This window comes from Passer domesticus, chromosome 3 (assembly GCF_036417665.1).
Source record: "Passer domesticus isolate bPasDom1 chromosome 3, bPasDom1.hap1, whole genome shotgun sequence".
NCBI classification, from domain to species: domain Eukaryota; kingdom Metazoa; phylum Chordata; class Aves; order Passeriformes; family Passeridae; genus Passer; species Passer domesticus.
The window spans coordinates 120,668,327-120,692,262 of NC_087476.1; the positions used below are offsets into that span (position 1 = coordinate 120,668,327).

Here is a 23,936-nt window from a genome sequence, read left to right on the forward strand (position 1 = left end):
AAACACCAGCACTGAAATAGGCCCATCACTCCCTTTCATCCCATTTTAGGTACAGGAGGCTTGATGGATCAGCTATTCCTCCAGGAAAGCCAGGATTAAGGGGGTCAGGTCAGCAGTGTGAGAACGCCTTTAACAGTAGTGTGGGAACACAGGGCTCCCTTATTAACACGTTAATGTACTGAACCTGAAGCTCATTTTAACGAGATGGAGACAGTGGAGTCCTCCCCCGTCAGCCCAGACCTGTGCCCTCAGAGCTGCCTGATCCACCAAGTGACAAATCTCCTGGAAATCTCATAAACCAGGGCGAGCACAACATCAGGATTTACTGACCACAGCAAAGGTTTCTCTGAAGACCCAAAAGAAGAGCTTTAAGCAAGACAGCAAAGGCTGACGTTACAGCAGGTGAAAACTGGAGGCCCCTCGTCCCACAAGCTGCCCTGCCCACAGACAGCCCTCACGCTGGGATATGGCACCTGCCTGTCCCAAAACCCCTCATCCCACAGCTCCAAACGCCATCTGGCCCCAGTTTATTTGTGCTTTCCTCGTGTTTTGGCCATTCTCCCCTGGCCTGAGGGCTGCCACCCTCGCCTCAAGATGGCGGCACCTCCGTGAGGGCAGGCGTCGCCCCGGGGAAAGGGGGCCGAGAAACAGCCATTTACTAACTTATACAAAATATCTACTCAATAATAACCCTGTGAACAGCATAATTGAACTTTTAAAAGCTGTTTCCCCTCACTATCAAACCTGGTGCTCTGATCTTTCCCAGCTGACAAAACCACACTGCATTTTTTTCTCCCCACACGGTCTCCTGCCCTTGCACACACCTGTCATGTCACCTGAACGTGTAAATGTTTGCGGGTTTTTTTAAGTTAATTCTATCCCAGAGCAGTAACAGATCTTTTAACACTCTCAGCAATGCTTCTTGTACATTAAGGACCTGAACAAAGCAAGATTTAAACCCTGGTCATGCATAAATAACCATATCGCCATCACCTGAGACACCTGGAAAAACATTCCCGCTTTCTTCCCAGCTCCCAGCCATGAAAAGCAACACCTCACCCATGGGAGATGCAGACAGAACCTTTGGGGTCCCTACCATGCTGTCACCTGCTAAAAACCAGGGTGGGAATGCAAAGAGCCAAATTAATACCAAAGCAGACCAAAATAATATCTCAGTATCTTATAGATAAATGATTCAGAAAGAAATATGTTCTTATCTCGAGGAAAGATCTATAACTCACTCTTAGCCCTTCATCACCAGGAGGAAATATACTGCGACTTGCACCAATCCATTATGTGTTCTTATTTTCCTCCGTACAGGTATTTATCTCTCTGGCTCACTCTTTATCAACCCAGCCACCCGTGATCGCCCAAGACGCCCTCCCACTCGGGTGGGAGACTCTGCTCTTCCCTGACCAGCCAGAATAAGGGGACACCTTGTTTTCACATCCTCCACGACATCTTGCCCTGCCTGCAGCTGAAATCCTGTCCTCACATGATGTCATTTGGATGTGATGGGACACAGGGAGATTAAAATCCACACGGCATCAGTCTTGGCACTGTAAATCTCAACACGAGGGGCTGGAGCTGAGCTTTCCCCCAAGCCTGTGCATGTCCCAGCCCAAGGTTTTAGGTCAGGCATATTTTGAATTCCAGCTTGTTAGAGTTACTGGCTCGTGCACCCGTCTCCCCTTCACCTCCCAGGGAGGATCTAGGGCTGTTTCCAGCCCTTGCCTCAATTTGGCAGTCTAATATTGGGATTAAGATTTGCAGGTACGTTTCTCCACAAGGGCAGTAACCCATTCACTCTGCATTTGTTTCCCAGAAGTGCTGAGATCCCTCCATGTATACATACATGTGCCTGGTGAAATGCAAATCTCTAGGATTTTGAGGTAAGATCAAATGTCAGCATTGATAGTCACTCATTCATTCATGGAAAAGGGACTTTATCCTCCACGAGTTTGAAAGCTAATTTTTTTTCCAAGGCACATTACATGCTGCAGCCAGCAACTGGCTGCCCAGCTTGGGACATTTGTGTCCTTTGCAGAAGATTCCCCTATTACATCAGCCTAAAAGAAAGCTTCCAAGTAGGAAGATGTCTGATTTTTAGTTTGGCACTGGGATAGTACTACTACTAATAAAAAGAAAACGCCTTTTCTGCTATAGTCTGGAAAGAGTTTGCCAAAATTCAGGGGTTTGAATAAAAATAGCTGCATTGTCCACATTGTTTAGTTTCTCTTGGAAACTTTTTAAAAAGTAAAATATTTTTTGATAGCTTTACCCTGCACTGCCCAGCCACATTAAGCCACAGTAAACTACATTCTTATGCTTGTCATAACACTTTGCCCTGTGTTGCTTGTGACACGAATAATCTATTAAGATACACAAGGTGCGAAGTGCTGCCTTCCTCTCTCCCAGTTCCTGCAACCTCCTGTAACAACCCCGTGCAATTCCTGCTGGAGTGGTGCAGGAAGAACTCCCTGCCAGTGCCAGAGCCCACCAGAGGGTCCAGGATAGCAGCTCTGGATGGGCTTGGCCCCAACTGTGGGGGCTGTGGGGATCAGCCTTCCTCCCGCTGCGCTCCCCCTCCTCCTCCCATCCCAGCCTGTCATCAATCTCACTAAAATGACAGCAGACAAATGTTAGCCTTTGCAAAGATCAGATGAAATCTATGGCTTTAGGGCTGCTCACCAAGGAGCGGGGCAGGCTGCACCAGACACGGGCACCAGCAGTCACCTCCTCTGCATCAACCCGCTCAAATCACTTTGGCAGCCATCACAGGCATCTTCCACGGGCAATCCGAGTGCTGAGATAGATTTTGACAAACTTTAATGCTTCAGCCTTTCCATAGAGTTGGGGTTTTGGTATTTTTTTATAGCAAGAATGCTCATTCAAAACTTTTTTTGGGGGGGAGGCTTTTGAGGTGTGTTTGGGGTAATGCTGGAAGCCACTCCACCAGCGGCTCAGGAGTGCACAGAATTGGGGTTTATTTTGGGTTAGTACACTTGTCCCTCACATGCTCTGTAACCTGAATTCTGCTAGCCAAGGGGAAGGGAGGGGAAAAAAAAAAAAAAAAAGATTACTCCATGGCATAAATATGCTGTATGTGCCCTTGTCTCCTGCAATTTCTTTACATCGATGTGCAGGAATATTTATCCCCAGTAGAAATGTTTAACTAATCTGGTAAATGTCAAGCCATATGGTGTACATTGTAAGGATTTCATCAGGCCTTTTTAACTCTTTGTGAAAGTCTCTCCCTCTCTTTCCCTCTGCTTACGTCCTCCCTCCTTTTTTTCCTTTTTTTTTTCCCATCTTTTTTTTTTTTTTTTCTTTGTTGCTGCCCTGCCTAGGAGGAAGGAGATAGATCAGGGAGTGTTATTACCCACAGTTAGATCAGGGATGTGATGTTCATGGTCTACAATAACAAGCAGTATTAACCAGAAGTGCAGCTCATGAGGCACCTTTTCACTGGGCACAGAATGTAATTTTTATCAGCAGTGACCTGCAGAAGAAGATCACTAATACTTTTTTTTAAAACAAACTGTCCACCCCAACAATGCACAAAATTCCCAGGGGCTACCTCATCTCTTATCGCTTCCGTTGAATAATCAAGTCTTTACAACAAATAAACTGCAGTTTTGCAGCACTTTCAAGTAAGGAAGCGTTTCTGCACTGTAACTATCTGGTGTATCTCCCACAAAGATAGAGTGCAATTTACAATAAGCAATATCAAAAAAGAATAAACCGTTATGTTCGTGCCAATCCTTATTCATGGTTTTATAACAAGACATATCTGTTTTCTTCCTATAAATCTTGACTCTATTTTTAGAGTTTGCAAATAATGACTCCAGTCTTTGGCTGCCTGCCACTTCTGTGAAAAACTAGAATAGCCACAGTGCAAGACTATAATATTAAAGAAAGAAAAAAAAAGGAAAAAAAAAAAGGAAAAAGGAAAAGGAAAAATAGAGGGATTCTTGCTGAACTCTGTGTATTTCCTACCAGGACGGACCTGTTCAAGATGCAATGTAAGTGATGCAAATATGCAGAATGTGTCAGGAAAAAGCAGGAGCAGCATGGAAATTTGGTTGAACTTCAACACCTATTTCTGAATTCTTTTGCCTCAATCACGTTGCTTGTACCTGCAGGGGCCCTTTGCTGCATCACAGGCAGATGCTCACACCCAGCAAGGCACGAGCCAGCCGGGCTGCTCTGCTGGGCACCACTGCTGCCTTCCCCTCGTAGCAGCCACCAAACCTGCTTTTAGCATCTCTGATGGACACAGCCTCTGAGGGCAGGGGATTACAGAGCACTTCTCGCTATGGTTCAGCTCAGGAATGAAAAAAAAAAACCCAAAAAGCCCACCAGGAGAAGCTGCCACCTTCAGCCGAGGCCTCCGGACATTTTAGAGCTGTGGCAGGCTAGGGAGGGGGAGCTGCAGGTCAAGGAAAGGATAAGATCTGGGTGGCTGGGAATGGGGAAGGAGAAAGAGGAATGTAATGAAGGAGGTAGAGAGGGAAAAGCAGGGAAATGACAGCATTCAGATAAATTTAGCTCTGAATCCAAACTTCAGGGGGAGGGGAGGCGTTTCCTGCCCCAAACCTCTGAACTCTCTGAGATTCTCCCATACCACGAGTGATTTACCTGTAAAAAGAGCTGCAAAGAGGGGGGGAAAAAAGAGGAGAAAATTGAAATAAACAGTTCTCTGCTCTTTAAACAATCTTTCCATCCTACGCCTCCAGGGTCAAATGTTCAGGCACAAGGACGCAAACAAAAAAAAAAAAAAGGAAAGAAATAAAGGAAAATCACTTTTATAAAGAGGATCTTTACACAAGTGCATTAGCCCCAGTTTTCAGCAGTGTAACAACAGTATATCAGCTGTTAACACAAAGTGCCCTCCCCACATACCTGCCAGTTCCCTAACTCCAAAATATTTATTGGTACATTATTGGAAACATAACATTTCATCATTATTAAGGACATTATTAAGGCGAGTAATAGTACAACAGATACCAGCATAGTTATCTGACCTCTGCTGTGTGTGTTTTTTTGGGGGAAAAAACCAATAAAAATAAAAGAGAGGCAAGGCTAAGTTGTAAACACACCAAAAAAAAAGAAGCAAAACAACAAATAATTAATTATTAATTAATCAGAAGCACCAGCCCAAGACTTTTGCTGTGAAAGCCATCAGATGAATGTAGCTATTAGCCAAGTATGTATTTTTTTTTTTTAATTTCTCACACTAACGTGTTTCTAATAGCAGCACTATCTGGCTGGGCAGACAGCTCATGCCTGAGCAGCCTCTCAGCATTCAGGAAGTTGTTGACAAAGACTCCTGCAATAGCCTGTCTGATTTTGTGTTATTTCCTTTAATTGAACCAATAAGACCTGCACTCCTGACCTTTGCCCAGAAGGCTAATTTGAGATTAGGGTAATCTGCAACAAAGAAATGGAGACTGAATTTTTAAAGCACAGAAACATTCCTGTAAGTAATAGAAGATAAGGATCAATTTTAGCCCCAAACCACTCTGCTCTTAAAGAGATCTGTGGAAGGACTTTGGTGAGACAATACAGGCTCTTAATTTCAGAAAAGTTAGAATCACTCAGCTTTGTCTTTGTACTGAGCGTTTTAGGGCGTGTAATAAAGATGATGCCCATGACTTTGAGTCCTTGGTGTCTTTACAGTCACCCAGTAGGACATTCAGAAGTCCCCTAGGAAAACTTACACAAGAGCATAAAATATGTCATGCCAGATAAATGATTCTTTGTGGTTCTTATATTATTCTGGTCTGGTACTGAAGGCTGTGATACTTAAGCCCTGTGCAGTGCCAGGGAATGAATGAGACAGGCTCCTCAGCTTTAAGTCACCAAAAAAAAGAAAAAAAAAAGGAAAAAAAAAAAGAACAAGATGACAAACATTAATAATCAATCCAAAGAACCAGCCCAAGACTTTTACTGTGAAATCCATCAGCTGTCCTGAATCCATACTCCTTAACAGGGGAAAAGAAGAAGCTGAAGACCAGTTAAGTTAACTGCACTGGCCTTCTGCAGTGCCGAATGCAGAAAATTCCTGTTCCAAGCCACACTAACATATTTCCCTCAGCTGCAATGCTGGAATGGGGCTGCTCGTGCTGTCCTACACAAGGACACCCACCAAGCCAGGGGGAACACTTCAAGCAGGAGGTAAAAGACCCAACAGTTGCTGCTGCAACCTAGATTTAAAGGCTGTTCCCTCTATTTACACATGTAGATATTGTAGTGCTGCTATGCAAACAGTCCTCTGTGGACTTTTGCTAGTGGATTTTATAATAACACATTCCTGACTATGAATGGCACCTTTCCTCTGCAATATCTGCTGCCGTGCCCTTTGTGTTTTACCTTCTGACTTCTCTTCTGGTTTTGTTACTTTTCTTGCTGGCAGCGTTTAAAAAGTAGGAAATGAACTTTCCCTTCCCCTCTCTGTGCGATGCTCGCGGCACGAGAGCCGCGGTCGCATTGTGTTCCCTGAACTTTGCAGCCACTGGGAACGCGAGCTCTGTGTCAACTTGTTCCTGCCTTTGCGAGAGAATTCAAGGTCAAGCTGACCAGTGAACTCTCATATTCAAGCAGGGGAGTGAGGGCTGGTGTGCAGCGCTGGCAGCGGCTCCAGCAGGGATGGTAACCCCGCGCTGGGCCTCCAGGCAGCCGCGCCGGGCTCTCGGAGCGCTCAGCCGCTGCCCATGGCAGCCGGACACGCTGCACATGGCTCAGGGCTGCACAAGTGTCCCTCACCGCACTCGGGAGGCCCCCAAGGGGTTAATACATGCCATTCCCGAGTTCAGTGAAGGGACAGGCAGAGCCGAACAGCGGGAATTTCAGGATGTTAATAGCCTCTTCTCTTCCGATTGGCCCAGAACGAATGCAGGGTACAGTAAATTGTCCTTGTCAGCTTAGCTCACATGATGATATGCTTTATTTCTAGACATGCCTTGAATCTGTCCCTTGAATTTATGTTCAGAAAATAAACACTTCCAGACGGCAATAAAGCATTCAGTTGTGGCTGGCTGTTGCTCAGTCTCAAGCCAACCAAAGCCATTTACTTTGGAGTTTCTAGAGCTTGCAAAGCTTTGGGTCCCTCAGTTCCTGCTCATGTTAGCAAGTGTCCCAAGCCCCCACTTCAACCTTTGGATTTCAGAGGATAACCAAGTGAAGCTCCAGAGAGTTTCACTTGGTTTTCATGAACCATCCTGAAAGATGACATCAGGCCACCTCATTCACACACAGAGACCCTCCTATCTTTCTCCTATCCATCTTTTATGGCAGGCAACACTGGGAGGAAAGAAAATAAAATAGTCAATGGCAGCAAGTTGCAAAATAAAGATATCGATGATTCAGGATATGAATTTCCTACCATGAGAAAAAAAAAAAAAGTAAATTAAACAGCTGTTTCATTTGTGCCTGATGTGTCTAAGGAAACAATTGGTGGCTGGCTGATTTACTGATTAGGAAGGTTGCATGCAGTAATCTCCAGGTGTTTCTGAGAAATGCCCAAACAGAGCCGCAGTGTTTGTTTGCAACCAGTAATTTCATGGCTATCCCTTCCCTCCTCAGTTCCCCTCAATAACACCAGTTTATAACTGCATAGTTACAGTATAGGGGAGTTTGGCAAAAATCAATGGTAAATGCACATAGGAGACAACAAAAGAGCAATACAAATAGAGAAAGCCTCGTTACAGCTTTAGTTTATTAGAGGTGTGTGGATATTAAAATGCTTTCTTCAACCCAAAGGCAATAGAAGAAAAAATACTGGGTTATATCCACCACTTTTAGGGTTGGGCAGACAGCACTCAAATATTATACCTGGAAGAAGCTGGGAGAGCCCCATGCATAGGTGGGATTCATTTTTCTCCCGTTTGACATGACACAGAATTTCTGCTCGAGTCTGTTCCTTCTGAAAAAAGCCCCCACAGAGGAGCCCGTGTGGGGCCAGAAGCAGCTCCTCGGTCATCTGAATGTGCCTGATAGCAAAATCATTTGATAAGAAGCCTGGAGACCTGCAGGGGCACTGCTCTGTTCTAGATTATAAACTCATTAGGAGATAAGGATGCAAAAATAGGAATACTCCAGGTATCAGGTGGAGCTGGAGTAAATTCCCACGGATGGCTGGCTGGCAGAAACAGCTGCCTGCTACAGGGCCAGGCTGGCCAAGAAAGAGGGTGAGCACGGGGGGTGGGTGGCTCTCTCTGCCACCCTCAGGTGGGGCAGGGGAGGATGGCCAAGGGACCTAACACGGAGACCAGCACAGAGGCTGGTGGGAGGGTGTTCATTGGGCCATTTTCCAGCAAGACACACACTGGAAATTATCTGAGCAGAGGAGGAAAACTCCCGCTGCACCACTTCTTCCCTTTTTACCCCCACCCAGCACCAGGCCAGATGCCTCCCATGCAGCAGGGGTGCAGAAAAATCCCTGGGGCTGGTTCATCCCTGGGTGTTCAAAAAGTTTTGCAGTTTCCTTTGGCAGGGAAGCCAAAGGGCAGTTACACATAACACCCACCCCCTTTCCTTTTCTCTGGCTATCTTGCTTTCTGCCCCTTATTGGCTCTTATTCCCATCCTTCCTTTCCTCTTCTCTTCCCCTGATCCCATTCAGGGACTCCAGAGGACTAATTCAGCACAGCATGGGCAGAGATAAGTTAAAACAATGAGGAGATTTGCAATTAGGGAGAGTTTGAAGGATTGGGAAGTTTGCATGTTTTACAGTCATCTCTTGGTGATGGGGACTTTATCTTCAGGAGATAGAGCTCCTTCCTTGGCTGCCACAGCCCCACCAAGTGAAATTCCACATTTTAACTAAGGTGCTGCTGTATTTCAAATATTATCCCATTTGGGGGGAAAAAAAAAGTTAAAACTGTACGGTGTACTTTGACTGATTATCAATGGCATACATGCCTTTAAAATCCTTTGTTAATGAGGTATCCTTATTACCATAATCAAACACACTTAGAAACTTGTCACAGATAAGCAAAATTCCTTACATTCTTTGCTCTGCACTTTCCTTTGGCATCTCTTCCCCACCCCCCTCTGAAGCTTCTGAAGGTTAAGGACCGGCAGTGCTGGAAATTGAAGTCCTGTGTTTACCCCCACAAGCAAAGGAACAGTCAAAGCCTCCTTGCTCTGCTGCAGCAATGACCCCGACGGTGACCTGAGGAGACCACCCTCCTGAGAGAGGAGAGGTCACCCAGCCTCCACACAGGACCTGCTCGGGGCATCCTCTGCAGACACAGCCAGGGACAGGCTGCAAATCATCCCAACTCTGCCAAATTATGTGTGAAGGTTTTGTAATGCAGACTACTGTCCACCAGGGATTAAATTAAGAACATCAAACCCAACACAGAAAGAATTTCATTTTATCCTTAAATTCGACTTGCAGTGTTTTATTTAATGCTTCTTATCAGGCCTCACGTCCCAAAACATCTCGCCACCAGAAAATACTTAAATAAATTGGGCAATTTGTGCAGAGGGCCATACAAATTTAGCATGAAAGACTCCTGCTTTTAATTTGTTCATACAGAACATGGACTCCGACAGCCACTCAGGCAGCCTTTCCTATTCATTCCAGAAACCATCTCTTCTGCCTGTGTTTACAGAGTACCTGTCTAAATAGCACAAAAACTTGATTTAAATGTGAGTGGTCTGACATGAATCAAGTGATTGATAATTAGAGCAAAGTTAGAAATATACTCAGCTCAGACAGGAGAGTGTGCACATCACTACATGTCAGCATCCAACGATTCCTATTCCGAGACTGGACCATTTCATGTGGAATTGCAATTCACAGCAGCATTTTTCATAAATCTGACTTCTTGTTACATAAATATACATCTTATTACTTGGGCTTATTGGGGTTTTTTTTTAACCTACAAAAAAAGTTTCTGCTTTACTGTAACCTTCAACATACAGATGTGCTTATTTTTGGATTTGAGAAAGTTGTTGAGCACTAAAAACCTGAAATAAGTCAAGTTATGAATCCTGAGGAGCGCTCCAGCTCCTTTACTGAAAAACCACACTGATTTCCTTGCAGTTGCTTCCTCTGAGTAAAAAAACAAATCTCCAAAAGCCCACAAGAAAAGAAAAAAAATTAAAAAAAAAAACCCGAAAGCAAAATTTAGGGCTGGTAGATAGGAAAATTCAAGCTTTTGAATATGAAAATTTGATTCCTAGACTTAACAGAATATTTGCAATCAGAGCCTAAATATGTCAAGTAAGTAGAACAGATTAAGAAAAGAGAATATTGATCCTGTATATATAAATAAATGTAGATATAGATACTTTATATTAAGCAGTAACATTCCAGTTTTCCAACTAGTAGGACTCTGTTAAACTCATTCACCAGGATGAGCACTTTCACTTTGGAGGCCAAATATCTGTGTGCAGAAAATCCACTGAAAACACACGTGTGTTCCTTTGCAAAGTGAAACAACAAATCCTACCACATGCTATTATGCCATTAAAACTCTTGATACTCGCATCATCTTCTGTATTGATCAATTATGGCCACTCATGACCTAGCAAGGCAGTAAAAATCCTATAATTTTGGATGGCATGGGGGGCCCAATCCTGCTGTGGAGCTCTCATCCCGAGCGTGGCTTGAGACAGAGCAGCCAAAACTCTCATGAAAGGCTGCATGGATTGGGGCTTACAATCCAACAAAGGACTTGGCTGCAACGCTGCCTGTTAAAAAGTCAGTGCATGCCAAGAGTTACCACACAATTATGGGATGGCTGCAGCATCTCCAGAATTACAGGGATGACTGTAGCATCTCTGACAAGGCAGTGTGGGAACTGCAGGTTAATGGTATCTCTTAATGGCGATGGCTGTAATGTAGGTTAATGGGATCATAATTTCTTTTCCCTGGGAGAATTTGCGAATTCTTCCATTCATTGCCATTATTTTTAGCAGCAAATGAAGGATGTGATTCTGACCTGGAGATGTTTGCACCAGGAGGTTTGTTTTTAGTGAAGAGCCTGTTCAACTAACTGAAACCAAACCCAGGACGATAGTTTCAGGGATGGTGAGGAAGGCTCAGGCTGGAACTGTTTTGCCTTGGTGTGTTTGGTGCTGCCCACTTTTCAGAGAGCCCCTCTTTTGGGCTCATCCCACAGCATGCCCTGACTGTGGTCATGGTGGAGGACTCTAACACTCCCCAAACCCTTTATGCTCTGAAACCCTCCATGTGGGGCATCGTGAGGGTTACAAAACTCTTTTTGGCTTATGGATGAAGTTTATCAGTGATCTGGAGGCAGATCTTCCCAGCCACATCCCTGTCCCTGCTTGTCCCTGTGCTGCCCACTCCAGCCTGCCCTTCAAGCCTTGCTGCTGAGGATGCTGCAGGGCACGGGCTGTTTGTCCCTAGGAAAACCAAACTTTGCTGACTTATCAGAACAAGGCACGCCTGGCTGTCAGCTTATCAGAGAAGGGGGAGGAAAGAGAGGAAAAGCCTTTCTTATGCAGCACCCAGGCCCCAGCTGGGCAGCTGGAAAGGGCTGGAAAGGGCAGGGGGCTGTAAAGAAGCATTGCCCCCTCACAGTGCAGCTTCCCAGGCAGGTTTGATGGGCCCTGGCGAGCAGGGCAGCACCACAAACACTCCTCAGAGGGACTCCTGCCCACCCTTTCATCCTTTCCCTTGCTCTTTCCTCGTGTCCCCGTGGTCTGTGCCCCTGGCAGGCAGTGGGGCTCTGCTGGGGTGTCCATGTTCTGTCTCTGATGCTGCCGTGACCCCCGTGAGCGGGCGGGCGAGCGCCGGGTCGGGGCTCGCCGGGGCCAAGTTCAAGGGCACAGGCTGGTACAGACATATAAACAAGGGAATGGTATGTAAGCAATAAAGACATAAAGGTTAGGATCAGGGCTAGCAGTACAATAAACAGCTGTGATAACCCGGTTTGTTTATAGATAAAGAATTTACTGTAAAATCTGCAACGTGCAGGATACGTTTGTTAACGCTTTAAGGGACGTGTGCTTTTAGATCCTCTTTCATTTCTTGTTCTGTGCACTGAGTAAATGTCACCAAACATCCCTTTTTACTTCTGCTTTCTTTTAAATCAAGCCCAGGAAACACACACGTATCACATTAGGTGGAAATCTTTCCCTTCAAAAACCCCTCCAAAGCAGCCAACACGTTCCACAGGAGTTTAAAACTGCTGCCACAAAAAAATGCAGATAGCCCAGCCCTTAAGATTTCCCTAATAAAACATCCGTATTTCAGGCAAGGAATATCCCTTTACACACCATTTTTCCTAATTTACTATTAACACACATAAATACAGTAAGCACAATTCCACCAGGGTTCTTGTAATTTTGCACAGTGTCTGTTTTGCCAACTTTTACTTTTAAGATATATTTCAGAGTGTAGCCAAGCGTTTTGCAAAATTACCACGGTGCTTCTCAGGTGTCCTGTGAGGCTCCCATCAGAAGTACCATATATTGTACTGCAGCTATTGATCCAAATGGCTACATTTCTAAAGCAGAAAATGATTGTGTGGTGAAAGCAGTGCAGAGGTGCAGTAAAATGCCCTCAAGTATATAAAGACATAAAGATTAAAGTCACCCTGCAGGTTCCCTTTAACTCCTCCAAATCCACTGTGTAATGTGTTCTTTTAGGATAAATCAAAAACTTTGTACAAATTAACATGACAGGTGCCAGTGTTCATAAATAAGATGGCTCCTCACCATCAGGAGGCTCCAGGAAAGTTTACTTTGCTTTAAATATATGCAAAAGCTGTTAATTAAATTCCCAGATGTCCAAAGAACATCTGAATAACTAGAAGGCAAAATAACACCCCAAAATTTGTCAACCAGAACACGTATTCAGGATAAGAAATTGAGTCTTCAGTACACAGGATGCCCTAGAGTGTTAATACCAACAATTTTCAGTTCTGTGGTTAGTCTTCAATAAAGTTTAGATGATCTTAAAAAGAAAACACATAGGTGGAGTGTGTCATGGATGCTTTCTCCTCCACAGTACCAAAGTGCCTTTTCTAAACTGTGGAATACACTTTTCACCAGCTTTTAACAACACATTTGTTACGTAGGACTTGTAAAAGCATTTGACTGCGGGACAAATGCATTTGCCCTTGCATTGCTTTCCCATTCATCCTTGTGATACTTTTTGGTGCCAGCCAGCTTCAGGACCTTTAACCTTCCCCTAGTGACATCCAGAAGTGTGTTGCAGGTGACAGAGAGGGCTCCCAACACCCCTGAACTCCACAATCAAGCTCAGACCACGAGCAGGGCTCTTCAGCTCCTCTTTAGCCTAATTAATAAATAACAGCAGCTTACCAATAAGCTGTATAATTTAATGCCTGCCCTGAGCCAGGTTCTTCTTTGTCCTGCTTCTGCTTCCACCATGCTCAGCAGATAAACACTCCAGGTGAAATATTTCTCCCAGTCAAGCTGATGGTTGAATTGTCCAGGATCATAAGGGAACTGGTAGATCCTAAACAGATTAATCTTCGAAGAAAGAAACCTTTCAGTCCCTGGCTCCTAGCTGCTCCTGTACACAAATAAGGTATTTTCAGGAGCTTGTACTTCAGGAGCTCTGTCACTGAAATAATCAGTTGATCAAAACATCCTTATAAGTAAAATTCTGGCCCTCTCTAGCTCTGGTCAAAAGACAGATGGATGAAAAGGCATTGCTAATGCAAACCCCTATCACGTCTGGGGCCTTTCCCCTGCACAATTATCCCGCCTGGATTATTCCTCCAGGACTGTGACTGATTTACACACTACAGGAGTGCATCTCATCTGGGAAACGAGTGCAGCTTTTTAATTATTCTCCGCACCACGGTATCACCCGCTGGGTTTTGGTCAGGGCTGCTGTGCTTGGGGCTGCACGTTGCAGGGGGACAGGATGGGGCCCACCCAAATTGCTTCCCCCCACCTTGGAAGTTGGGCAGAGAGGCTGCAGTGAGATGGCTGCAGTTCAAACAATGAGCAGTTGTAGCACCCCGCCTTGCCTGCTCTCTTCAAGGGCTCAGAGGAGCCCCAAGGGAGTTTGAAGGAGGAAGATTGGTGTGAGTGTTGTGCACAGTCAAAGCCTGATGGTGCTGGCCAAAATTATTGCTTGAAAGCATAAATAAAAGGATGGCGTTTCAGGAAAGGCTCTGACAAGGACAGCAAGGGTTTAATGTGGGGTGTGACAGCACAGAGGCAGCGGGTTCAGGTGACAGGAGATGGCACAGAGGCTGTGGCAGATTCAGTTGCTCTGGATCCAGATCCAGGCTGGGGAGGCAGGGATTCCACTGCCTGCCGGGGTGGAAGGGAACAGGGCAGTGTGGAAGCACAATGTGGGCCATCCACCTCCCAACACCCTTCCACAGCAAAACCACCCATCACAGGAACAGCAAGCAGTGGTGACGAGGAATTAGGATCTGCAACAGGGTCAGTTCCTACAACTGCACAGAATCACAGGATGGTTTGCATTGGAAGGGACCTTAAGGCTCATCCAATTCCACCCTCTGCTGTGGGCAGGGACACCTTCTACTAGACCAGGTTGCTCAGAGCCCCATCTGACCTGACCTTGAACACTTCCAGGGATGGGGCATCCACAGCTTTTCTGGGCAACCTGTGCCAGGGCCTCACCACCCTCCCGATAAAGAAGTTTCTCCTAATATTCAGTCTAAGCCTACTCTCTTCCAGTTTAAAAACATTCCCCCTTGTCCTGTCACTACATGCTCTTGTAGAAATTCTTTCTCCTTGTCTTTTCCCTTCAGGTACTGGAAGGCAGCAATTAGGTCACCTCTAAGCCTAAGCCTCTTCAGTAACATCAAGGAACAAACAACAACAACAACAAAGCCCTGCGAGGTTAACCCTAATTCATTTCCCAAGGCCCCCGTCACTACTGATGCAGCTGCCTTGTGGAGGAAGCTGTTTGAAGCGGGGCAGCATATCCGTGTCCTTCCCACCTGGCCACCCACACCCCAGCATCCCTGGACTGTGTGAGAACAAGCACAGAGGACTCAGGCTGGACAAGATGCCTCCAGGTCCAAGCTCCGGCAGCTGCTTTCATCCTGTGCATCTCTCTGAGAAAGACACTGCTGGAGGGGACCCTCCTGGCCACAGGAGGCATCATTAGAGCCGTGAGCTGGCCTTCAAACCACCGGGCTTGTGCTCAGAAGAAATGAAGAAGTGTAAGAAGGAAGAACAATAAAAGAAACACCCAGCTCTGCCCTGCTCAGACAGGTAATGTGGGGAGGGGTCACACACGTGCTGGGGGCTGCTCTGCTTTTCCCTTTTGAAACTGGTGGGCCCAGCTACTACATGACAATTATCCATGTATCCAGATTTACGAGATTCCTCAGCCAGCCAATAAAACCGGGAGGGAAATATAGAGATGTCCATAAATGACATATTTTCATGCTTTGTGCATCCCGTCCCTGCGAAGCGCTTTTGAGCAGCTAAGCAATTTACATCTAATAGCAAAGTGTTTTTTAATCAGTCAGATCAATTTGTGAAGAATTGGTACATTAGGTATAGCCATATAGCAGAGATCCTTATAGCAAAGGTTTGGAAGTAATTGCTCCCTGACCCACTGAACACTGTATTACTATAGAAGTTTGTATTCTATTAAGAGTTAATAAGTGACCAAAATCTAGACTAATACACTGTCAGGGTTCATTATCATTACAGGTTCTTGCTATTTTTCCAGTGCCTTTTGCTCTGCCGTTCTTGCTACGTATGGAAAACCTATATCAAGATGGTTGTCATGGCAATGGAAAGATTTGCATGTGTCTTATCTATCTATTTAAATACCTTCTTATGGTTTATAACTGCCATAATACATCCCTCCAGCCCTGCTCATTGCTAATTTAGAGCCAGCCCAGTGTGTCTGAGGTCAGCGATACCATCGGAAGCATGTTGTCTAGACAACTCCAGAGCCACTGTCCACGGGATAATTGTTTTATGCAAATAAAATACAATGGTGACACTGTCATCCATGACTTGCACAATCTGCCTGTGTGGGGGCTGGACCAAGTCCACCATCACCTGCCCAGAAAGGGCATTTTCTGCCACATCATCACTGGTTTGTTGGTTTTTTTTGGATACCAGTTTCCTTTGGTCAGGCCTGGAGCTGCTTTGAGATGAGGCCGGTGCTGTGAGATGAGGCACTGCAAAAATCTGCTCTGAGTGCCTGTGTGCCACTTAAGAGAATTGAAGAAAACCTGACAAATCCAACCCCCTCATCAAAATTATTCATTTGTAGGAGGGTGGATGAAAGCTCCCTTTGCACCCAATAAGCATTTTGAGTTGGTACCAAGGGTTTTTTGGGAGGGTATTACATTTTAAAAACAACTCAACAAAGATTCCAGTGGGTTGGACTGAAATGATCTAAAACTTTCTACCTGCCACAAATCTAAGTTCTTCCTTTCTCTGTGTCTTTGTACCTCAATTATTTCCATCAAAACACACTGGGCTGAGAGTGCTCCTTAGGAAGATCATGTGGGAGATGTGGGAATGTTTTGCAGACAGAGCAGAAACTGCTGGCCATCAACAGAGAGAGCAGTACCTGCATCACTCTGCTCCCCTCTTTTATCTTTTTCTCCTTCAGGAGTTCATACTTCGCTGCTACATCCAAGTGGCTGCACAGGTAAGTGTGGCTATTACTGCATAAATCCCTAATGCACACAAGGCAGTATGAAAACACTGAGCGTGGCAACAACAACCACCACCATGAAAGGCTATCTCTGAAATCCAAAACCCCAGACTCCCCATTCCTCTTTGATCTCCCTGACTCAGGGGTTGTGGTTTCTCAGGATGTCCACAGATTAAAACCTCTTTTTCAAGTACTCCAAGATCTACTAACGATTTATTTCCTGGCAAATTGTACACTGCTGCTACCAGAGATAATTAATAATAATATTGAAAATGTTTAATAATTTGATAATTGACTGATTTGTTGCCACTATTTGCATCGCTTGACCACGCTTACGGATTAGCAATGTATTTCTCCTCGAGATAATTGATATTTGTATTCACAGTGTGAGGAAATGCCACCTATTCCTGCAGCAGCAAATCAGGAACCATTTACCCTGCCAATACAGTTAGACAATGTTTACGTGCAGGGCTACATTCATTGTTTGACTAATCCGCGAGGGGTAGATTTTCTATTGCATTTCAATAGCTCATCTACTTCAGGCTGTTGTGAACTTTCTAAAGATGTGTTTTCACTGATAATAGCAGATCTTGGAGTGCAGTAATCTGGAATTGAAGTTTCAGTGACAGATTTACTCAACGAGCGTTTTGCATGAGGCATTACTGCAAACATTATTTTATACCTGCGCGTGTATAAATATTTTACACGTATGCGCGGAGCCGACAAAAGCTTCGGGAGATGATTTCTGCAATTCAGCCAACGAAGGATTTCAAGTCAAGCACCGGTGTCCGAGCGTTTTTCATAATGGATTTCACAGCAGATGACCTGACAGCTAATCTCATGATCTGAGCTGCACATATCCAAACAAACGCCCGCCAGGCCCCCAAAGGGTCCCCTGCTTTCACATGCCACGGCGGCGATGTCCAGAGGTCCAGACTGACCTCCTCACCCCCCGTCTGGGAAACATTCCTGCTCCCGGCGGCTCATTCTTGCCGACAAACAGAGCAGGACCAGTGGGCACTTGCTGAAAAGGGACAAGAGAGGGGCCGTGAATGGAGCGTGTCTGGTACAACAATGCCAGACAATGTCTGTGAATGGGGTTGCAAACCGTGCTCCTGTTAGAGGGGCTGCCAGCAGCTTCCCTGCCCCCTCTCCTCCTCCTCTGCTCTCCTTTCAGACACACATCAGACCCAAAGACACACCAAAGGGGTGGACAAAGTCACTGGGTGCTGTGTTGCAGAGGGGGAGTCTGATGGCTACATAATTCTCCATGTGCCACCTGCCCCTGGTGCCACTAAAACTGGTGGCAAGGACAAAACCAAAACTTTTGAGTGCAAGCCCACTCTGGGATGGGCCACTGGCCTCCAGTTCTGGATTTTTTAGAAGCACCACAAGGCACCACTAATGAGGGGTGGGGTTCAGACCTGGTTTGATTTTTCTTTAAGTTGGGGGTTTTGGAGAAAAACAAAGCAAACAAGAAACTGTTTACCCATATTGTGACATTTGTCTCCCATCTAGTTTGTAGCAAAAATGGCTTCACAGAGAACATGAGATAAAAGAAGAACACGTTAAAGGTTTTATAGGATACACTGAAACTTGTCTCACTTCTGTTTATCCAAATCCTGAGTAACTTTTCCAAAACCAAGAGAGAGTCCAAATTTTACTGGTGAAGGCCAGTATGCAGCCCAAAGCACAGAAGGAGTTTGGAAAGTACTTGGGCCTAAATATTGACACTTTTACCCTGAGAAGATATAAAGTTCCATTGAAAAATACTTAAAATTACTCCAATTACATCGGAAATTTTGAATTAAAATTAAATATATTTTCTACTTCCAGTACTTATTACCAGTGCTGATCACAAGTTACCATTATATCTACAGGATCTACAAGTTACCGTAATGTCTACAGACATTATGTCTCTGGTACTGCCTTACTCTACAGTCCACAGCCTTGCAAAAAGGAAATAAAAGGAAATTATGAAACAGCAAGTGCCATATGAAAACCTCTTCCCAAGAGGCTCTGTGAGCCTCAGAAAGGCTATTCTGGGTGTTGAATCAAAAGCTGGGGAGCTCCAGTTGGGAAACCCACAGTGTACTCCCAGAGAAATTTGGGATTTCTCCTCTTGGGAGCCCACCAGTAACTCTAGCTCTACATCTGCAAATGCCCTTTGGGACAGGAGCAGTTGGGTCAAGGCTGAGACTGCAAATCTTAGTAACACACAAAAAAAAATCCTTCAAAGACTGGGAGCTTTCAGGATCAAAGACGCCCCATCTGACTGATGTGTCCATCTATGTTTCTCTGTCTGCAGAGCTCTGCATGGGTCTATCTGCAAAATAAAACTTCCTGCCCGTATTTTAGATCATTTCCCAAAAGCATATTTGGGATGTGAATGTCCAGGCTGACCTGCCCAGACCTGTATCAGCAACTAATTTAAGCCAGCTAAAAAAACCGTGGGTGGTCACAGCAGGGTGAGGGGCACCAGCACCGTCTGCAAGAGCAGCCTCAAGAGCAAGTCTGTTCTACTTGGGCCGAGCTGTAAGAAGGGACTAAATTCTGTCCCTACTAAATTCTGTCCTAGTGTAAGCAGGGCTCCCAGAGCCATCGCAAAAGCCACAGTTTGCTGCGAAGGCAGCCTGACAGCTTAGGGGAAAAAAACAATTCAGCAGCAGCCCCAGCTGCTTCACGCAAAGCAAACAGACAGGAAAACCCCACAGAACTGGCCATGGGGCGAGCCCTGGCCACAGGGTCCCCGTGGGGCTGGTGCCACCGCGGCCGGCTGAGCCCCTGTGCCACAGCGTCCCCCGGGAGGGTGGGCAGCTGGGGGTGAGATAAAACAGATCCAGGCTGTTTTATCTTATGCAGGGGGCCGGCCCCAGGAGCAGGAAAGCGTAAAGGTGGTTTAAAAAAACACAGCTTTTTTTGTTGTTGTTGGGTTGTGGAGGTTGTCCCCCCCGGCCCTTTTGGAACATCTGGGCCTCTCCTGGAGCGTGTGCTGTGGGCAGAGCAGAGCCTCTGCCCAGAGCCTGCAATGCCCAGAGGAGAGCCAGGGCTTATGTGACAGATAAAAGCAACGGAGCAGGGGGAAGCGGGAGGTTAAAACAATAAGGAGAAAATTTTATTTAAAAATGCACGCTCCTATCTGTTCGGTATAAATATTTTAGTTGTATGGAGGGATTTTAAACACCCACGGGAGCTTGGTTTGCAGTTAAATTCAGAGAGATTTAGGTGCATCAGTCTGGGTCTGTGGCGGTCTGGACAGAACTAACCCTTCCTATGGGTTTGGAGCCACAAAATCAGTGGTGACCTCCAAAGCTTAGCGTCCCAGGGACAAAGTGACCTCCCTTCTACCCAGCAAACTCGGCCCTGGCCGGCTGCTCCCCCCTGCCCTGGAGGCAAGGCAGGGCAGGAGGGAGGGGAAGAGACTTCCCCTTCTCCCCGGGCTCATAACTAGCTAAGTTTTTGTCTCGTTATGCTTTTTAACGCAAGTAAATCCAAATAACTGGGCAGTAATGAATTATAAATGGAACAAAAATGAATATACTATTAATACTACTCCCAGAAGGGGATAAAAGGGATCAGCAGCTTTATCCCATGGTGCAGCTGAGAACTGACAGGCAGGCTGGGCTGACATTCAGAGGCCACTCTCTTTTCATGAGGGAAAATAAAATCCCTGGTGAAGGCGAGGCGATATTTCCCCACTCCTGCGGCCCTGTGCTCCAGAGCCCCGGCTGCATTCCTGCCCAATCCCAAACACTGGGGCTCCTTCCCCTAAAGCAACAGCTCCTGAGAGGCACAACACTGACATGGATGCACAGGGAATGCTCACGTGGTGACCAACCAGGCCCTGCTTCTCCTCCTCCAGTGAAACACAATTGTATAAAAGAGGGAAGGAATAAAATCCAGAGTTTAACAATCTCCAGGGCTCTGGGTGCTCCAGCAGCCAGACCCTGAGGAGGAGGGAAAGCCAAGGCCTGTCCTGGCCAGGTGCCACGGGGCACCCACGCCTCTGGTGAGGCCCTGGCATGGCCAGCACTGCTGCTCCACGGGAATGATGGGAGATAAGGGCAGTGATGGTTTCTGAATTATTTTCTGCAAGCAGTTTTGAGAGAAGGGGAAGGGGTGCAGCTGCACGGCAAGGCCGTCCCTGGACGGGGACGGGGACGGCAAGGCGTCCTCGCTCTCCCTGGAGTGGTTTGGGGTATTGGTAAGGATCACCCCTGGTTTCTATTTTTAACTCCACCCAGAAAGTTGCTAAGCGCCTCTCTAATCCTCAAGCAAGGCAATGGAACACATACTTAAACTCTTTTATATGTTCTAAAGTGCAGATAAACTTCAGCAAGTGCTGAAATCTGGGTGGCTTTGATCCGAGGGAACGTGGGCATTTCCAGTTTTTCACACGCTCAGCTCCAGGCCCTCTGTGGCCACAGTGCCCATGAGGGGCAGCAGCTCCAGGGCTCATTCCTGCAGCCTGTGCAGCCCAGAGGTCACAGGGGCTCTGCATCCAACACAAGGGTTCATCTCAACTGCACCAACAGGAAAAAGAAACTTTGGAGATGGTCTACAGTGGAGTTTCTTTGGTCATCAATCTCTTTGCTAATTTTGGCAAATTTCTACTTTTTTTACTATACAATTCTCCCCCTCTTGCTCTAGAAAAAGCCTGCAGAGACTGCCAGGTGAAAACTGCACAAAGCAAGGGATTTGGGCAAACCAGGAGAAATGTTTTCCTTTTCTCTCCCCTTCTGCAGTGCCAGTACCACCTGGTGCCACTCACAGGGCAGCAGGTACATGGGGACCCAGCAAAGGGCTTGTGCCCAGAGGCTGTGGCAGGGCTTAGTCCTGCTGTGCTCACCAGGGCAAAGCTTTACCTTGACAGGGTGGGACCAGGATGCACCAGCATGTGCAGAAGAAGTTTGGCAAGCAGTTTTGAAAGTTGTTTTCAACAGTGACTTGGCTAATTTGGGCAGAAAAGGAGGAGCTTCGTTTTTACACGTGTTTAACTGGAAGTGCTTTAAAGTGGATGTATTTCCTTCACAACAGGAACATTTGGGCCTAACTCAGCTCCTCCAATCCATTTCCCTCATCTTCTTTGTCTTTCAATTGGCACAATCATTTTTACACAAATGAATCACTCCCAGGTTAATCCTCCCCATTGCCTTCCCCCTGCTCCATGGCAGAGCAGGCATGCCCTGCTCTGTGTCTCCCAGGAGACAGAGATAAATAATTGGATCATTGATAGTGTTTCTAGAAGAGTTAAAAAGAAGAACAAGCCTCCAGCCACATCACATGAAGAGGATGCAACCCTTCCCAGAGCCCTTGGTGATACTAACACTGTTTGCTATTGTGCTTTTGAAATAATAAATTGCCATTCCTTCACCAATACTTTGGAAACAACACCAGTGTGTGCCTTCACTCACAGCCCACAGTATCTCTGAGAACTGGTAGATTATTTAACAGCTACCATCAGGTCTGGGGATGCAGGCAGCACTCAACCAAACTAATGGAGGGATAAAAGCAGCCAGCATAGCTCCTTTCACTGCCCACTGATCAAGAAATACAAAGTTCACCTTCAGCGTCTAATGTACAGATTTTTTTAAAAAACCCTTCAGCAGGTGCATAGATTATTTTCATGTCTGACCTTACCCACTTGAGCCTTCCTTGACACAGAAAGCCATCCCTGCCCACCAGGATTTGCTCACTTAAGCATGTTCTGCTCAGCCTCAGAGCACCTGAGGCGGGTGGCGGCGAGCAGCCGCTCTCCTCGCAGGGCTGTGCAGCGGGGCTCGTGGGTCTGCTGCAGGTGCACATCGTGTGAGCCCAGCCAAAATAAAGCACCTGGCTGTGACCCTTGTGGGGGGCCCTGCTCCTGAGCTTCCCTGCTCTCCCGGGGACAGGGACACCTGCACGGAGGTGGGACGCTGCTCCCGCCGCCGCACACAGGGGACACAGCAGGAGATCTTTGGAGCCTGGTGATTAATGGGGCTGGGGTCTGGTCCCTGTTCCCACAGGGAAGTGCAGGCCTCAGAGAGTGCCAGGAGGAGAGCTCTGTGCCCTGAGGCTGGCAGCAGTGACAAACTGTCCTCCAGATGCTGACTGTGACCTGATGTCCCCAGCCTGCCAGTCCTGCTGCTCCCCAGGCCACTTTATCCTGGGACGGACAGGTACCCCAGGCGCCAGCATCAGCTCCCCATCCCACAGCCAGGGTACCACTGTATCCATGGAGACTGGCCCTGCTGTGGTCACCATGGAAACACCCAACCACGTTCAGGTGATGCTCAAGCACTGGGGAAGTGACAAGGGGACTGTCCCATGCTGACCCCACAGAGGTGAGAGCACAACCCTGACTGTGGGAAAACCAACAAACCCCAAAGAAGCATGGCAGCAGAGATGCAGAAACACCACACTTCTCTTCACCCCTCCTCCTGGGCAACTGGGTCTTCCAGCAAGACTGGTAACATTTCCCAAAGAAAGCCCAAGAAGAGAAAAGAAAAAGAATATGGCTTTTCATGACACAGGGATGGTGCCATGAAAGTTTGTCCCAGCTGCCCTGGCTGGCTCCAGCTCACAACCAGCACAGGCCTTGCAAGACGAACACAGCCCTGAGGTCTGAGTAATTAAAAAGCTTAAAAACTGACTTTCTCCAAAGGAGATGGGATTTTCATTTTTGTCACTGCTGCTCTCACCCACAATGTTTTGCACAGAAAAAGAATGACCATGCCAGAATGACCCAGAATTCAGGTTAGGATATGGACATGCCTGTGGACTGATGGATTTATTTACTGTTTTATGGGATGTGCACCCAGCCTCAGTCATCAGCTCGGTGTCCACTTGGGTCATGGAAGAGCAAGTCAAAAATCACCAGAAAGAAAATAATTTCTGAATTCTAGTTCCACTGCAGCCCCAGGAAGCCGTCTGTACACCGGGCTGTGTCAGCAGCACAGTACAGCATTGCTTCTCCACTGCCCTGACCATGGGGAGCAGGGGAATATTCCAGCAATTACAGCAAATCCCCAGGTGAACCATCTAGAATAACCAATTTTAATAGCGTGTCACTGCTGTGTCTCATAAAGTAGCAGTGAATGGGCTGTAAGAGGTGCAGTGGGGGCACCTGCCCGTACCAGGGCCTGCCCCGTGAGGGGTTTAATCATCAGCATCCACACTCCCACCCCTTGGTGTCCACCACCACTGTCCCAATCCTTCCCTTGCTGCCTGAGTTTGCTGCTTCAGCTCAGCTGCCTCCCCTTCCCCAACCTGCCGTGCTTTCAAGGAAAGCAGCGTTTCCCCACAACAGAGGATAAAATGCTGAATTTGAGGCA

At 46.5% G+C, this 23,936-nt stretch overlaps 1 long non-coding RNA gene across 1 annotated transcript; it reads left to right on the top strand.

Annotated features, from left to right (window-relative positions):
* The first annotated feature begins 17 nt into the window (after positions 1-17).
* Positions 18-19,066, top strand: LOC135297748 (uncharacterized). The gene is made up of 4 exons (XR_010359673.1): positions 18-402; positions 1,826-1,892; positions 3,830-4,025; positions 14,744-19,066. It is a non-coding gene; the product is annotated as an uncharacterized LOC135297748 (long non-coding RNA).
* The last annotated feature ends 4,870 nt before the right edge of the window (positions 19,067-23,936 follow it).